Source organism: Camelus bactrianus, chromosome 36 (genome assembly GCF_048773025.1).
Source record: "Camelus bactrianus isolate YW-2024 breed Bactrian camel chromosome 36, ASM4877302v1, whole genome shotgun sequence".
Classification (NCBI taxonomy): Eukaryota; Metazoa; Chordata; class Mammalia; order Artiodactyla; family Camelidae; genus Camelus; species Camelus bactrianus.
Window position 1 is genome coordinate 2,997,150 of NC_133574.1, and position 19,339 is coordinate 3,016,488.

A 19,339-nucleotide genomic window follows, 5' to 3' on the forward strand; every position below is an offset into this window, starting at 1 on the left:
TAGAAACACAGTATGAAGTTAAATATCATTGTGGAAATGATGAAGAAATGGGCATGCTGCTGGTTCAGTTAGGGAGGTTAGTAACTGTCTGAAATGCTCACATTAAAAATGACTCATTGATGTTGCCTTAGGAGAGAAATTTGTCTTCAACCTGCTTTCTTAAGCATTTTTTTTTCGATAAAGTCAAATGAAGATAAATACTTAATAAATATGTTCATTATTTGGAGATATGTAGAAGGTTCAAGTTTGGCATGACAAAAGGAGAAATTAATCAAATCTCAAGGAGTGACAACACAGAGTAAATCTAGCAAAAAAAAAAGTGAGTGGTGTCATAGATTAAAATCAAATAAAGTGCACAAGAACAGGATGAAGAGGTCATGTGGGTTAACAATAGAAATTATAGAAAGACATTATGGAAGAGGTAATTGGTAGTAAGGAAAACATGAGTTAATGGAATAATTTGTCTACTAAAAAAAAGCTACAGCCATTGGCAAAAGTATAAAATTCAAATTCAGTTTTATGCAGCTAATTGTAATTCTCTATAGCTGGAGTGTGGCTTTCTGTTTCGAATATTACTCTTTAAAGAGAAAATTAATCCTGCGATATATTTAGAGATAAACAGCCAGAAAAAAAAAAATTGATCTAACGTATATGGTTTGGAAAAGAGTTGAACATGAGCAGAATTTCAGAAATGGAGGTTATTATTAGACAGGCTGGCATGTAGAAAAAGCTCTATTTGGCCCCAAGGGGTGGCCCCAGTCTCAAGAATTAATCAAGCCAGAACTAATCCAATATTGAAAAAACTCAGGAACAATGATTTGCTTGTAATTGGGATTGTACAAAAGTAATCAGACAGTTCCGGGCTTGAGAAAGGAGAGACTTAAATGTAATTATTGTCAAAGGGGATTGCAAATATCACCCATCATGGTTAAGGTCTTTACAACCCTGACATCATCAGAAAATGCATGTTTAATTGTGTATTTGTATGGATTGGATTTTGGAGACAGAAATCCCTTGTCCCGCCAAAATAGGACTTTTTCTTGATACATCTGCATGAGATAAAAATACATATTATTCAGAATAATGGTCTTCTGAAAATTCACCTGTGCCTCTGGCCATGATTCTTATAACTAAATATCAAGATATTCTAATATCTCTTTAAATATTAACACTTTTGATTACAGGATTAACTATGAAATTTAAGTTATATTATGAATTTGAGGGCTATCTGGATACATAGATACATAAATAGAATTTTTATATTTCATGAACATCATTAAAAATCCAAGAATGATTTATGATGGTTATCTTTTATTTTGATTTTTTTTTTTTAATCTTTTGAAAAGTTTGAGCTATTCCAGACCTGGCAGGATAAGATATGGTGGGAGGAGAAACGTTGGTTTTGATTTTCCAGGAATTAGAATTGCAATCTCTTTTTAAAATTGTTTAAAATGTATTTTCACAGAGCCCACATGGTTGAAAATTGCATATCCAAAGTCTAGCGCAGTTTTGTCTGAACTAAATCCAATTTCAGATTGAAACAGTCTTGTTTTATTTTAAAATAAGAAAAACAATACTGAATACTGTTCCATGATGCACACTCTCCTTTTTCTGCCTCTCTGTGTATTTCTACTACAACACATAACTGTTATAAAACTCTACACGGATATATTTTTGAATGTAAGTTTGTCTTTATTAGCAAATGTAGTGGGTTGAATGGTGGCTTCCAGAAGCTATGTCTACCCAAAAGCTGTCAATGTGGTCTTATTTGAAAATGGATCTTTGAATATATACTTAATTTAAAGACATCAAGATGAGATTCTCTGAATTAGTCAGATGGACCTTAAATCCAATAATACATGTCCATATTAGGAAAAAAACATATTTTAAAAAGTTGATGGAGATCAAGGTGGTAGACTAACATGAAACTGAGCTCAGTTCCCCAAGGAACACATCAAAAATACAACCATACGTGAAGCAATTCTCCCTGAAAACAATCTGGAAACTGCCGGAAAGGCTCTTCTCTGACAAAAGCCATAAAGAAAGACACACCTGGGGTCTGATAAGAATGGAGGAGAAGCAATCTATTTGGGACCCACACAGAAGGGGAACACGGAAGAGGAAGGGGACATAATGGGGTTGGGGATACTTTCAGAGGAGGGAGGCCACCTCTTGGGCATCCCAACCCTGGGATCTGACACCAGAAAGACAAGCCCCATTAACTAGTTTGAAAACCACTAGGACTTACTGGAAGACTGCAAGAAATGGAGACTCTAGTCTTGAATAGCACACACACATGTTGGCTTACCCCAGGTCACGGCATGGATGGACGCAGCACGCTGAAAACTTGGCTGGCTTGCTGACACCAACCCAGTGCACAGAACAGCCCACACTGTGAACCCACTCCAGCTCTCCTCATTCAAGCATTGCTTTCCACTAGGCAAGAGGCTGCGGTTGGCCAAAGAGAGTGTGCAGACTTGGACCGAATGGAGCTGACCCCGACCCAAGGCTACCTGTTAACAGGGTGAAGGCAGCCATGACTAGGGCATGAGTCCCTGGGGATATGCATGCATTTGCTTTCTCGTGGTCACCATGTAGAAGCATCAAATTAAAAGCTGCCCAGAGCTCTGGCCAACTTGCCAGGACCACCCTATCATGCACCCCTAGACTGCAATGGGTGCCTGTTCCAGCATCCCTTGCTCTGGTGCTGCCCATCACAAGATTTGAAGCTGCCCACATTATTACAGGGTCAACTGAAGTTTCAAATATCTTCTTCATCAAGAAAATGGTTAAATCATATTGACTACAGATGCTTGAAAATCAGTAATTATTTTACATACAGTAACTTCATTATAACTAAACTCCATCAGAATATTTTATTTTCTTATTGAATAAATGGTCATTTCCCAGAATACCTCCTGGTTTATCATAAAAACTCATGCAACTTATAAAACTGAATTTTACACATTGATTTGCAGAAAATACTTATTGCTAGAATTGAACATCATGAATTATGATTTAATTTGTGTTCTCGAAAATGCTGTATCACAATTAGGTACAAAAAAAGAGAAGTAACGGATTCTACTAAAATTTTAAAAACCCACTGTCCTCTGAAGACAGTGCAATATAGTCCTTGTCTGTTGAGACAGAACAAGCCAGACATCTTTTTCAATATTAGTTTGACCATTTTACATCTTACAGCAAAAATTCACATTTTACTTTTCTAAGTGAAATCAGGTTTTCAAATTACTCTTCATTCTTACTGAATATATGCTAAATTCAGCTTCATAATTTTTAATTTTGAAGAACTTTTGCCTTGCAGATTTGGGAGGAATTGCTAAACTTAAAAGGCCAAAGCAAGCTGGTCTTTTACAGAGAAGGGTAAAAGCTACGCTCTTAAGAGATATATCATTATATGTTGCTCTAAACTAAAATAACTTACACTGAAATTGTGTTTAATTCATCAGATTACAAAATACTTTAATGGATAGATGTATGTGGGATTCAGTGTTTAGTATTAAGTGAAAATTTGCCTTAAAGGATCAGAAAGTGCCTTATTCGTAACAAAGCTTGAAACAAAGCATTGAATGCCCTGTTTTATACAGAAGGGCTGTTCTATGAAAATAAATGTACATTTTTTGTGGTTGTAAGAGTAACGAATGTACATCACAGAAAATTCAGAATATGCGGAATATTGAAAAATAACGTTAAGAAGTGTGGTTTCCTTTATTCTGCTCCATTACCTTATTTTAGAAAAGGACGCACCATCACAAGACATTTTCTCCTTCTTTTCTTTTTTAGAAAAATTGCCTTTAATCTCCTTACGAATTACAGTGCTGAAAACATATGCAGCACATTTGATCATTTATCCTTTCTCCTGGGGAGAACTCAAGAGATGCTCTTCATGTCAAAGGGAATGAAAATCTAAAAAGATTTCGAAACCTCACATGCATAGCTCGGTGGGCATCCGAGCATCCTTACAACTTCCCAATTTCTTTTTGCCATGTTGAAACTGACAAATGTTTATAAACTTTTAGTTCCCATGTGTCCATTCATAAAATTATTATTTTATTTTCAGGGACATAGAGTAAAATAAATTCCTCTTGGTCCTGATGAATATGGAATCGTGGAATCACTGCTATGTCAAGACAGATCAGGTCCATCGTGCCCAGAAAAACTCACTCTCACTGCTCATCTGTACTTTATATCCCAACTTCCTCAACCCTTGGCAACTTCTGACCCTATACTGTGACCGTTTTTTTTAAGAATGTCGTGCAATGGAATCACACAGCATAAAGCTTTCTGAGTCCAGGACTCTCTCATTTTTATAATGCATTTAAAATTAATCCATTTTGTTACATAGATCTGTAGTTTGCCCCTTGTTAACTGCTGAAGCTTTCCATGGTACGAATGTACCAAAATTTGTTCATTTACTCATTGAAGAACATTTATGTTGTTTCTGGCAATTATATGAAAGCTATTATAAATATTCATTACTAGTTTTTTGTGTGTGAAAATAAGTTTTCATTGCACTTGGGGAAATGTGTAGAAGTGGAATGGTTGGGTCATGTAATAAGCATATATTTAACTTGGTAAATTGCTCAAATATTTCCCGAAGTTTTTGTAGCATTTTTTTAAACTTTTTTTTTAACAGTTTTTATTGATTTATAATCATTTTACAATGTTGTGTCAAATTCCAGTGTAGAGTACAATTTTTCAGTTATACATGAACATATATATCTTCATTGTCACATTTTTTTCTCCGTGAGCTACCGTAAGATCTTGTATATATTTCCCTGTGCTCTACAGTGTAATCTTGTTTATCTATTCTACAGTTTTGAAATCCCGTCTATTCCTTCCCACCCTCTGCCCCCTTGGCAACCACAAGTTTGTATTCTACATCTATGAGTCTGTTTCTGTTTTGTATTTGTGCTTTGTTTTGTAGCATTTTTTATCGCAACCAGTAATGTATGATATTTCCAGGTCTTGGCATTCTTGTCTACACTTGATATTGCCAACATTTTTTTTAGCCATCCTAAAAATTGTGTAGAGGTGTCTCATTGTGGTTATAATGTGCATACTCCTAGTGGCTAATGATGTCAGCATCACTGAATGTGTTTACTGGTCATCTGTTTATCTTCCGCCTTCTTTGCTGAGATGTCTGTTCAAATCACTTGCCCATTTTTTTTTCAAGGCTGTTTTTTTCCTTGTCAAATCTTAGAAGTTCTTTAAATGCTTCAGTTATCAGCTCTTTATCCAATGTGATTTTCATTGTGTTTTTTTTTTTCATTCTCTTAACAGTGTCTTTTATAGAGCAAAGTTTTGTTAATTTTTTTTTGAAATCTAATCAATCATTTTTTTTCCCTCCATGAATTTTGCCCTGGCGTAGCAGCTTACAACACTGCCTCATGTAAAGACACAAATATTTCCTCCTGCTTTCTAATAATGGTTTTATTATTTACAGAGTATAAATCATGATCCACTTTGTGTTGATTTCATATAAAATCCATATATGGATTTAAATTCACTTTCCTGAATGTGAGTAGCTGGTTACTTCCGCATCATTTGTTGAAAGACAAATCAAGAAAGCAAGGCAAACACCATTAGCTCTTAAGGCATGAGAATACTCCTCTTTGGTCTGATGCCCTGCCTCCTGGGGTTGTGGTCCCATTTCAGGCTTCACCAGAGTGGCAGTCCTGCCTCTGTAGCTCCTTCAGACATGGGTCACATCCCCAAGGCTCTGCAGGATTCCATTTCACAAATTCTGCATCATTGTGAACTTCAAACACAATCAGAAATGGGCAGCATCAATGGACCATTTGGCAAACTAGAGCAAGTTTTAAATAAAATAATTCAGCACTAAAAACATAATTATAAATCACATAAAGATTGTCATGCCTGATGACTGCTAATGTTTCTGCAAAATATTATAGGGTGATTTATTTTGTTACATCCATCTTCATCTTCCAAAATGAGTTTTATTAAATATTACAGAAGACATTTTTCGCTATTCCAAATAATTAGCCCAAAACTTACACTGAGAATTAAAACAATAAAAGGTAATTATATTTATGTTTCTTTTTAGAGAATAGTGTTAAAGTATTTAAAGTTTTTTTTGTGGAATTAACATAATTATTAGCATCATTTTATGAAAGCAGAAATTAAAAAGATAATAATAGGAAGCATTGTGTGTTTTACAATCTATTCAAAGTCCTCGAAATGCAAATAAAATTGCTCATGACCAGCTAAAGCCAAAACCCATCTGGGGACCACTGTCCAACTGAAAATTTTAAATTCTAAGACAGAGTCATTGGAGATCAGTTGAGAAAAAAAGGTTTAAAGGGGCTTTATGTCGCAGAGAACACATGACAAATACTAGATTGAGCATTTATTTTTAAGTGCTCGTAATAAACCAACCACAGAATTCCCAGGGAAAATAGTACGTGAATGGTACAGTGTGACCAATACTCGGTTCCCCAAGGACATGCGATGGTGTATGGGGTTCTGGGCTTGCTGGCTATTTGTAGGTTAGATGAGGGCAAAAGCTGAGAGGTGACAAAGTCTGGGCATTAATTTTGTTGGTAGAATAAATCTAAATTTCCTTTACAACCTACTGCAAATGAAGAAAAGTCATTTTCTGGGAAATTGGGAGAAACCCATTTTAAGGGCTTATTTGCAGGTAAACTTAGAAAGTCGCATTGCTTTGACTAGGTTTATTTCCCTTTAAAGTTGTTTTTCTATAAATTATTCCCCCCAAATTGAAAAATATTATATATATATATATAGAAAAATAATAATATATAATAATAATTATATATATATTATATATATATAAATATATATATATAATTCCAAAAATGCATATTGGTTTCTACTAAAAATTCAAAAAAAAATGAGGCAATAGATTAAGAGGGACATCTGTTGCCATTCCTTCTGTATGTTTTTACACAAAAATGTGACTTAATTTGGAACTAAAACATTTCTCTGTTTCTTCTCCATCACTTTTGAAACGTCAAAAAGAATCTAACTCTTCCAAACTTAGAAACTTTTTGAAAAAACGATTTTATCATGATTCTAAGATATATTCCCAGGGAAGAGCTTAACTCTATTAATATCTTTTTTTTCCTGAATAATGGGTGACTTTTTCATTCATTTAAGAGTTTTAAGTGCATTAAGTAAATTAAGCAAATATTAAAAATATAGTGATAAGAGCAGGGTTAAAGAAAAAAGATGTCTCAGCGTTTTTAAAATAACTGCCACAACAAAAACTATGACTAGGACAGTCAAAATAACCAATGAGAGATCTTTTTAAAAAACATATTGTAAAATTTTGAAATAAGCTTAGGGGAAAAAAAATCCAAAATAAAGCAAGCATAATAGTTCACATTTTAAAGCTCATTTTGGACTAGTCTTTTTTCCTAATAGCTGTATATTTTGGTTCTTAAAGGTTCTATTATAAAAAATATGTTCACGATTGGTGTTGATCTGTCACGTAGATATGACTCTGCCATCAGGGAATCTGGAAGAGAGGAGTCATAGATTTACTGTCCGAGGGCAACAGATTTGCTGGTAAGGTGACATTATCATTTTATTTTATGCAAATGAATCAATCAGAAATATGATCACTTAGGTAGCCGGGTCATTAGGGAAACTGATGAAGTCAAAAGCCAACGGTGGGGAGGTCTTGGCTTGTGTTTCCTGTGCTTCCCCAGACAGGCAATGTCAATGTCGTCCCGAAACAGACAAGCACCTCCTCTTGCCTTTTGCACTTGCCCTTGACGCACCCCCCAGGAATCCTGGGACTCTGAAGAATGCCGTTTGGAAAACAACAAATGACACTGAGAATTGCCTTGGGTTTTAAAGGTTCAATGCCTCAATCCTGCAGGGCTTTGCTGACAGTCTGTTAAAAATATTTTCCTGCCATTTGTTTCCTGCAGCTCGGAGTTGACTTTAGAAAGCATCTTGCGTTGTTGCACTTCATTTTGTGACACGTCCACACAGCCTGCTAAGCCCTGGCTTTCCTGTGTCTTGTATCCTGTTTCCAGCTTTGTATCTATTCTGGACGTCTGATCCCTGATACTAATCTTCTAGGGCTGACTTGAGGTTTGTAACTTCAGTGAAACCGCCTGGAAATGACCTTCATGGACGCTCAAGGAGGCATCTGATCCAATTCATGTAACACACACACACACACACCAGTTTGGTCTGAATTCCCGTACTAACATGTTCTCTTTTATTTTACTTCTTTTCTTGTGCCACTTTTTGGGCAAAACACTCATACATATAATCCTGTTTAATTTTTATAATTGCTATTGTTATGTTTTTCTTGTTTAAACTCAAGAAAACTTGAGCTGGAAGGTCCAGGGAAGTTCCATGAGGTCATTGACTAATCAGAGGTGTAGCAAAAATTCAGATTTTGGCTGCAGTTACTCGAAAGCTCTATCTGGTAGACCATGGTTTGCTGGGGAAACACACTGGACACCCTGATCTCAGAACTCACACTGCCACCGAGGACGCAGACCCTGTGGAAGGGTAGTCAGAGCTACAAATAAAAATGGAACACAGAACACCTTCGGCGAAGCAGAGGAAATCACGGGAATAAGTTAGTCTTTGTCAAGTTTCCTTTCTGTTTGCTTGTGTTTGTTTGTTTGTGGAGTAAACTTTAAGACAGAGGAGAGTGATCAAGACCCCTGAGGGCTGAAGAGTTTAGCCCAAAGTGGAATATAATTGTTACCCCAAAAGGGGGAAGGAAAAAGACCCCAGTCCTTGTCTTTCAGAGAAGAATTTAGACCGGAGACGGGAGCATTGTGTGGTGCAAGATTTTAAAGGTTTTATTAGCAAAGGGAAAGTACATCTCCGAGAACCAGAGGTGGTTGATCCAAGGGTGGAAAGCAGTGATCTTTGTTTGTCCCCTTCATTCATAGCCTCGCTTAGAGGTGATCTCTTGATTGATGGATGGCTCTTGTCCGTGGAATACTCGTCCCCTTCTGTGCATGTCCTTACCCATGATGCACACAGAAAAACCCATGGGGGAGGGGCTTAACCCCAATGCTAATTATATTACGATGAGCACTGGGTCCTGTCCAGTTAGATCCTTGTTGCAGCCATTGGATTCTAACCAGTTTCTCACTGGCATCATTTAGAGGAAGTGAAGACCCTTTATGCTGGAGGTGAGCACTCCACCATCTTCCAGGTCATCGCCCCTCTCCTCCACCTTATCTGCTTGGTGCCCCCACTTACCTAACTGCCTAACACAACTAGCAGGCAACTTCTTTGGCGTTGCACATTCAGATGAAAAGGAATCATGCATTTCAGTCACCTTAACAATTGATGAATAAATTTTGAGATACAAAGATGTAGACATAGAGATATGTTAATCAACCAAGTGGATAGGTCATGCTTACACTGTGTGTTTTTTTTAATACCACATCTTAGTATATCTCAAAACCTTGGATGATTGTCGGCATTAAGTTAGGATTCTGGACCTCTGGATTTGTAAACGTAGGCACATCCCAAATTCAAGACTTATTGCTTTTTCTTTAATGTACTTATGTATGTATGTATTTTGTACAAGAGGCATTAGAATCAGGTTATTAAAAGGAAATTAGCTCTCAATTCTGGACGGAGTGATCATACAGTCAATCACTTATTGTCATACTAATGTATCAATTAATAGCCATCATTGATTAGTTCCAAATGTTCCTAAACTATCCTAGTGAAGTCCTGTACCTGAGAGCTGAGATAGAGATGCCAGAATTGAAGCATAAATTCACAGCATATTCTAGAAGATTCCAAGGTTTCTTAGCGGTTCCCACCAGATTTTTGTTTCCTTGGGCCAGTCCCTGAGGCCTTAGAAAGAGATTATAACAAAGATAAGCCGGGGGAGGGAGATGGAGGAAACATGGAGACAGAGAAAGGGGCCCCAAGGGAAAAGAGTCTGATTTACATTACAAAGCTCCCCCAGAGTTTAGCACTGAAACTCAATTGACAGCTCATTCCATTATTCTTTTATTCACCTTTGCAACAATTATTTACCCATGAGAGGTTCTGGGCAGTGTGCCAGGCAGACCATGTTAAACAAAACCAAACCAGTTTCTGGCTGTCAAAGGCTCTTATTTTCTAGCGAGGGCCACGAATGTCAAGAAGCAGGCTGTGTCTGAGATTTTAGACTATTTCTAAGTGACGTCGCCCATGCTGACAGCGGACTTGAGACTTGTGGTCAGGATGAAAGAATTCACTCACAGCAGTAACAGTGCCTGCATGGCTTTCCTGATCGGTGATCGCCAGAAAGCAATGGTGAGAGGGCCAGATGTTGGCTGCAAAGCAGGGACCTGTTTCTGGAGAGGAACTCGAACTTAGGGAGAACAAGGCATCAATAATGGTGTAAAGAAAAAACAGATGTAGCCTGCCATTCTGAGACAAGAGAGAAGCAGGCAGGGCACAACCATTAAAAGAAGGACACAGCCATTAGCACCAAGATGGCGGAAGAGTCAACTCCCAGTAGACCTTGAGCTTCATGATACGCTCAATGTAACACAAGAGCTGGTAAATGGCCCTCCCACAGGTGCCATGACTGCTCCAGGCTGACCATGAAAGGTCCAAAGTGGGCGGGGCTCAGTTCCTGGAAACCCCACCCTCTTCCCCATAGTAGTTGAAATATCCCTCCCACTCATTAGCATAAGTCACCAAGCCAACAAAAATTAACAACCCCAAGCCTGGTGGCCTTTCTCTTGCCTTTTGAGAAGGTCTACACTCTATGGAGTGTGTAAATCCACCTTTAGCCTCCTTGGCCTTTTGAGATGGCTGACACCCTGTACGTATCTCTCTGAATAAATCTACCTTCTCTCCACCATGGGTCGCTCTTGAGTTCTGTCCTGCGCTAAGCCAAGGGCCTTCCGTTGTCGGGGCACATTCCTGGGGACTTGCCTGAGACCTGGGACAGGACCATCCTCTTCCACCCTATTCTTTTCTGCATTGATTGCAGATCTATAAGGATGAATCCATGAGCCGTTGAGTCACCCACGACAGTGCGCCCTGAGGGGGATTCAGGATGGAGAGAAACAGGAAGGACTCTGTGCGTGGGATATACCGGCCCCAAGATAGTTAATTCAAATGACCCCGGATTCTTGCCTCTTCCCATGCAAAGAAAAGCACTAAAATCCTTAACCTGAGATGTTCTTTGTGATTAGGGAAATCGGATGTTCAGCTACATGTTCATTTCAGCAAGAATTTAGTCTATATCCTGTCTCCTCCCTTATTCCTTCAGAGCAATTCCTCAGAGCCACCTGAGAGGCTGTCTCCTGCATACTCCTCAGTAAGTTCCCTGAATAAAGCTTAACTCACAAATTTTATGTTGCATTTTTTATTTCAGACAATGGCCAGCTGGTGAGACTGCCAGATAAAACACAGGTGCCCAGTTAAATCTGAATTATTGATAAACAATGAATATTTTCTAGTATAATTCTGTTCCAAATAGTCCATGGGACATATTTAAGCCAGAAAATATACATATATTGTTCTTCTGAAATGCAAACTTAACTGGGGATCTGTATTTTATTTTAGGGAAACTGGTGGCTGTATTCTTGCCTGACTCCTGCCTCCGTGGCAAGATTTCTCACTCTCTCCACACATCCTTGCGAGCATGGGTGGGACCAAAGACAGTAATGGCCTCTGATAAAAACTATGTGGAACATACAGACGCATGGGAAATTCTCTCTCAATACTAAGCATTAACCAAATCACTACACACTCTTTGTTTGTGGTAAGTGGTATGAACCAATTGGAATGGTACTTTAAAAGGCAAAACTGTTATAACCTAAAGGAAATGTACAAATCTGAATCCTGTCCAGAGACCAAGCGACACTCGGAGGGTTGGAGAACTCAGGTTTATTATGCCCGCGGGCCCAGAGGAGTTAACACTCCAAGCTCTGGACCCCGTCTGCAGCTTTACACAGGTTTTTTATAGGGTTTTGGGTTTCAACTAAGTTTGCACCATATGCAAATGAGGTGTTAAAAATGGACCAATAAGGAGTGAGCTTTTGGGAACCAATGGAATTTTAGGGGTAAATGCAAATGAGGTGTTAGGAGTGGACCAATCAGGAGTGAGCTTTTGGAAACCATGGAATTTTAGGGGTAAGTTTCATTTTCCTAGAGCAAGGCGTTTTACAGAAGCGCAAAAACAGGAAGGCAGTGGCTGGTCCCTTTGTGGGGTTTGCCCCTTCAGAATAAATGCTGTTATGTAACTTAACTGAATGTAAAATTAAACCTTGCTATTAACTCCTAATAACTGCACATAACATTAAACTTCACTGTTAAATCTGTCTAATATGTTCATAGGTAATTATTAAATCAAATCTCACAGCAATAGCTCCTTCTGCCATAATCACTTGCAAAAGTATTATTCCTATTACGTTACTGCAATGATTTTATTCATTTATCTCTCCTAGCAGAATAGGCTGAAAATCTTTTCCTAAACACTCTTCCTCTATAAGAGCGTGATCAGTCTCGTCATTTGATTGCGTTATTATAGTGGACTTTCCTTTGAATGATAATTTCATCGAGGAGAACCACGTTCTTATTACCATCAGAGAGAAGAGACACCTTGATTACTAACATCAGCTTTCGCAACCGGAGCTGGGAGCTAGAGAATCAAGCAGAAATTTTGTGCTGAAGTGGTCTATTTGGTTTTAGATCCACAGCCTTTAAAAGTTTTCAGTCATGGTATTTTGAGTCGGTTCGCCAACAAGTTTCTTGTCTTGAAAAAACATCTGCCTGTACGCTATGGTTACATTTTGAATGTCTGCCAAAATATTTTAAATTATTTGATGAGCACATCAACTATATAACAGTGAGGTTTAGAGTTCTGCTTGATTCACTTGTTGTATTAATTTCTATTAATTTTTAAGCAATTCAAGTGCCAGTTATATGTTTAATGGATAGGATCAAACCACACTTTTCAAAGTTGTGAGGCCTGAGCAACACAACAGAGTCACTGAGGTCAAAGGTCAAGGGGCTGAAATGGAGTTGAGGAGGTGACTAAGGAACTTACCCATGTCCACCCACCCTCCATACCTTCTTGCAACATAACTTTTGACCTGGCCATCCTGGGACCACCTTGAAATTGTTTTCTTTACTCCCTAGAGACCACAAAGATAATTAACACAGTGATGAACACCAAGATGGGGGAAAATTCAACTCCCAATCTTGAGGCCCAAGATAGCGGGAGGTGTGACTTCCAGCAGACTTTCCAGTGGCTTCATTATACACTCACTGTTATATATTAGCATGTTAAATGGCACTCCCACAGGCACAATGGCAGTTCTGAGTCTGACCATAAAAGGCCAAAAAGTGGGTGATGGCCCAATTCTTGGGGGTCCCTGCTCCTTCCCCAAAGTATCTGGAAAAGCCAAGGACACTCAGTTGATGGGGTGCATCCCAGGGACTCAACTGAGACCTGGGACGTGGCCACCCTCTCATGCACACCTCTCTCCATCAGGACCTCTCCCCGGCTCTCTCCTGTATCAGTTCTTGTCTCCCAGGTCTGAATTTGTCTTTCTGGTAGTCTGCTGTCATCTTCCAAAAGCTTGGTGAGGAAGAGTAAATGGGATATAAATTTATTGAGCATCAACTTGTCTGAATATTCTGACCTCACTCTTGGCTGGTAACTGGAAAATAATTTTCCATTAGAATGTTTAAAGAATTCATTCACTGTCATCTGGTGTCCAGTGTTGCTATCAGACCATTTGGTGTCAATCTGATTCCTGGTTCATCCTAAGTGATCTATTTTATCTCTGCAGATCTAATCGAGTTTTCTCTGAAAATTCCTGATGTGTGTGTATTTTTTGCATTCATTAGTTATTCTCCTTATTTGGCTATTTCACAAGTAGAACCCAACTCTACTAATTTTTAAGAGAAATGTTTAAAAATTCTCCTTGCTTTCTACTTCTTCTGAGTACCCCTTCTCAATCTCTCTTTCTCTCCCCTGCCTCACCCTTTTATTTTAGAGGACTCTTTGAAGTGAGTATATTCCTTTACATGTCTGTGAATTCTTATTTTGTATTAGTATTTAAAGTAAGGTATTTGTAAAGGTGATTGGAAGCTCTGTTTTTGTAAGGCTGACAAAAAAAAAAAAAAAAAAAGAGTAGGACTGGATAAAGCTAGACATTGTATAGACCTGACATGTGAGTGTCTATGAGTATTTACTCTGACCTAGTCAGTTTCCCTAATCGTCTACGTGGGACCATAATACTGGCTGTAAACATTCTGGGAACTAAAAAGGGCACAGAGAGGGCACAGCCTCCAGATAATGCAACATCACAATCCCACTGCTGTGCTCCTGTCTCCCAATGTCCTCATTCCACAATCTCTTCCCCAAACCTTTCCAGAAAAACGCCTGTGTAATTCAGATGTTAATTCATGGCAAGTAAAAATCTCAGGATAAATGGCAGTAAGCTGTAAAATGAACCCAAACACCCAGATACTTAATTCAGAAATGGTGGTAATGGTTTCTACATGTCAAGGTGGTCCATTCTCTCTCCTACTCCCACGTACATTTTCTCTAGACCAGTCATGTATCATGACCACCAGGAAGCAAATGCTCATATTGTATCAGATCAGAGATCCCCACAAGGGAAACATGCTTTTCTCCAGTGCTCTTGAAGCTCCCAGGAAAATATTTCAAAATAGTCTTTTTTTCAGGAGACGTGCCAGTCTTCATCACTTTCTTAGGAAGATGGAGTTTTCTGATAAATCAAGACTCATTTTCTTGGCAAGGGGTGGGAAGGGACAGACTGGGATTTCAAAATGTAGAATAAACAAGATTACCCTGTGTAGCAGAGGGAAATATACACAAGATCTTATGGTAGCTCATGGCCAAAAAAAAATGTAACAATGAATATATGTATGTTCATGTATAACTGAAAAAATGTGCTGTACACTGGTATTTGACACAACACTGTAAAATGATTATAACTCAATTAAAAAATGTTTAAAAAAATCGAATTGAGAAAAAAAGTTAAAAAAAAAAAGCAATGGTTCACCCTAAAAAAAGAGTCATTTTCTGACTCATCTCTGTGGTCAGGAACAGGGAGACACCAAAGACAGAGCACCACCAAGACCCTACCTATATCCCTTTTCCCAGCATAAAAATCTCAAACATGTCCTGCTCATTAAAAAAAAAAAATCACCGTGTGTGTGTCTGTGTGTGTCTGTGTGTGTGCGCACGCCTGTGTGTCCGTGTGTCTGTGTATTTTCTCAGTGTGCTAGGCATTCCTCAATTCCACACCCCCTCCCTTCTTGTAGTCCAGCAATTAAAGTGAACCATATATTTAACTACCAGCCCAAGCACATCCGAACGCAGCATAGAAGGTACATGGGAGAGCGGCAGTTACAAAGAAAAAAATGATCAAACAATCAAAAAAACACTGCTTGTAAATTGCAGAGAGAGAAAGTAACATGCAGTACTCACTCTTTCACAGACATCCAGGATTTACAGAACCAGGATATCAAGGGCTCCCTTGGGCAATCAACTTGGCTTCCCCTAGAACTGATCCCTGAAAATGTGTCATTTGGGAGATTTTGTTTGCAACCAACAGACAAGTATGCTCAGATTTAGCAAAATCAAAACCCAAGATGCTCACAGGGGTCATTTTCTCCCTGGCTATGCTTGGTCTGCTTGAGACCCTGCTTTAGCTCAGCCTGACCCCTCCTGATCTGAGGATGCTGCCACCCTGAGATCACACGGTCAGATGGAAAGAGGTGGTTTTTCCTCCTCATCACAGAAAAATGGCGGGTACCAGTGTTTCCCTCTGGCCTCCGTGAACAGCGCTGTAAGTTGGAGGTAAGTGTTGGCGTTGTCATGGAGAGATGTCCTCGGTAGAAGGGTCCCCGCTTCTGCACCTTCTCCAAATTTCAACCCCAGATATGCTTCCTAGTCTCCTCTGACTCTGCTGGCACTTACTTCAGCTTTTGAGAAATAATCTGTAATTTGTGACATCACAAAGGAGGAAAAAAAAAAGCAAGCCAAAAACCAAACCATGTAATTATGTGTTTTAAGCCTTTTATTAAAAAACAAAAAATGAACGCACACAAAAATAGAGACATTAAACTTCTCACCACATAATAATCAGCCAGACCCCAGAACTTAATATATTACCATATTCATTTCACCTTTCCCCTTCTTTCTTTAATTTCTCTCTCTCTCTATTTTTGATTTTTGGCTAAGCATTTTAAAGCAGATCACAGATACTTCATAATTTCACATCTACATGTGTTAAGTATGCATTTCAAAAAAAAAAAGTTCCTCACATTCATATTGATCTTTAAAAATTTTTAATCCAATCTAACAGTCTCTCTCTAAAAAAAAATTGAAATGTTTATACTGATTACAATTAATGTAATATCAATATGGTTGGATTTAAATATACTGTCTTAGTTATCTCTGCTTGCCCCATATGCTATTTCTTACATTTTTCTATTTTCTTGGGTTTTTTTTTTTGCATTGAATTCATATTTTTAGAAATAACTCCATTGTATCCATTATTGTATTACTATTTATAGGATATTTTAAGAGATTTTTAAAATATTTTTGTACATCTTAACTTCTGACATTATTCCTTCAAAAATACACAGTGTCATCTATAGTGTGAGAAATAAACATTATACTTTTAGTCTGTCTCTCCATCCTCTGTACTATTTTATTTCTACATTTGTTATGCATTTCATACATTTATATTTCTACATACATCATAAATTTTTCTGTAAACAGCCATTTGTCTTTTAAAATGGAAAAAACAAAATTTATCTTATATTTACCCCTACATTTGCAAATTACATGTTTGATAAGGAACTTGCATTTTGAATATATAACTAAACAATTAGAATATAAAGAAAAATAGAATGTTTTCAAAGGATCTGAATAGATACTTCTCCAAAAAAAAAGATGCACAAATGGCCAATAAGCACAAGAACAGATGCTCAGCGTCATTAGCCCGTAGGGAAATGAAAGTCAAAACTGAGAGATACGACTTCATAAGTGGTAGGAAGTATATGTAAGTAATTCATAAGTACTAGGAAGTATTCCAATAAAAAGAAACAGATAGTAACAAACATCGGAGGACAGGTGAGGAACTCAGAATGCTTATATGTTGCTTGTGAAGGTGTAAAATGTTGCAGCTTCTTTGAAAAGCTGTTTGGAAGTTCTTTAAAAGGTTACCGTAGGATTACATGATGTATTGTAACTGAGCAAGACCCCGGGGGTGGGGGGTCTTCCAGGGTCAGACCCCTCCCCACATCCTCCCCTGCAGCTCCTCTCTGAAGGACCCAGATCATAGCATTTCATGTATATTTCCTGGGTGTTTCAGATGCTCAAAACCACCACCAAAGGGAAGAAATGAACCAAATGATCAAGAGTGCATTGTCCCCAGACCTTCTGATGCCTAGGGGTTGACAGTGTTGACCGCCCTGTGACCTCATCATCAACCAATGAGAGAATTGTGCATGAGCTGATCACATACCTACCATTTCCCTCCCTCACCTGCCTTTAAATATGCTTTGCTGAAACTTTCAATGAACTCAGGGTTTTCTTAGAAATAAGCCACTGCATTCTTCTTGCTCGATCTTGCAATAAACCTTTCTCTGCTCCAAACTTCGATGTTTCCGTTTGTTTGGCCTCAGGGTGCACTGGGGACACAAACCTGTCTTCAGTAACAATAGCAAGTCTGTTTCTACCTATTTCCTCAAGAGAACTGGGGGGGGAAACTATGTCCACACAATGACTTGCGCATGAATGTTCAGACCAGTGTTTTTGTAATAAGCAAAAAGCGAGACAATCCAAATGTCCCCAAATCAATGAATGGATTTAAAAAAAAAGAGAGAGAGAATGCATGGAGGGATAGCCACTACAGTAAAGGTGACTTGAACTATGATTCCATTTCCATGAAATGACCAGAATTGGCAAGACTATAGAGATGGAAAGTAAATTAATCCTTTTCTAACTGTGGGCTGTGAAATGGATGAGAGAGAGTTGCGGCTTGCCTGTTAATGGGTATAAAAGATTTCGGGGTGGAGGGTGATGAAAAAGTTCTAAATTAGTTTACGGTTATGGTTGCAAAACTGTAAATATACCGACATATACTTTTATACAGGGACTTGTATACAGTAAATACAGGGCAAATTGTACCTTCCATGAATAATGATGCTTAATAGAGCTGTTTAAAAAAAAAAAAAAACTGCTTCACGATGGCGCTGAGTATTCAATACTTGCACAAAACTGAACAAAGTAGGTGACAATTCAGGCAGGCGTTTTGCCATGGCACAACGTGGATTTGCAGTGATTTAGCTGGAAATAGAGATATATTCACTGTCAGGGATTTCCTTCAAAACAGCCAATTTCACGTTCCGGCTTTTGCATTCCTTGCTCCTACTTCCTTCCCTTAGACAGCTTCTCTTTGTTGTACATAATAGAAATCCAACTCAGGCTAGTCTAAAGGAGCATGCAAAGCCATCCTCTTAGGTAAATGAAAACAACATGAAAAGCAATAAAGATATACAAGGTCTTGACCGGTGTTCACAGGCATCCTCCCTCCTTCACTTTATCCCAGGTAAGCTCTGCCGCCCTGGAAACCCGCATCTCCTCGTCTTCTGACCTGACATGACTAGTGGGAAGACTGGTACCCAAATGCTCTGGTCATAAAACCCTTAGCTGGGCTCGATAGGGCTACACACTCACTTCTCAATCAGACATTTTTAAAGGGAGGGAGATGAATAATGGAGAAGACACATCTTTGTCAAATGGTGAGATTTAGAAGTGCCAATTAATTGGGTTCTTGGGTCTACTAATAGCTTAGAATCAACTGAAAAGTAACTTATAGGAATCATAAAAATAGAACGGGGGAGGGTATAGCTCAGTGGTAAAGTGCTTGCTTAGCATGTGTGAGGTCCTGGGCTCAATCCCCAGTACTTTTATTAAAATAAATAGATAAATAAACTTCATTCAACCCCCCCAAATAAAATAAAATAAAATAAAATAAAATAAAATAAAATAAAATAAAATAAAACAAAATAAAAATAAAATAAAATAAAATAAAATAAAATAAATAAAATAAAATAAAACAAAATAAAAATAAAATAAAATAAAATAAAATAAAACAAAATAAAAATAAAGTAAAATAAAATAAAACAAAATAAAAATAAAATAAAATAAAATAAAATAAATAAAATAAAATAAAACAAAATAAAAATAAAATAAAATAAAACAAAATAAAAATAAAGTAAAATAAAATAAAACAAAATAAAAATAAAATAAAATAAAATAAAATAAATAAAATAAAATAAAACAAAA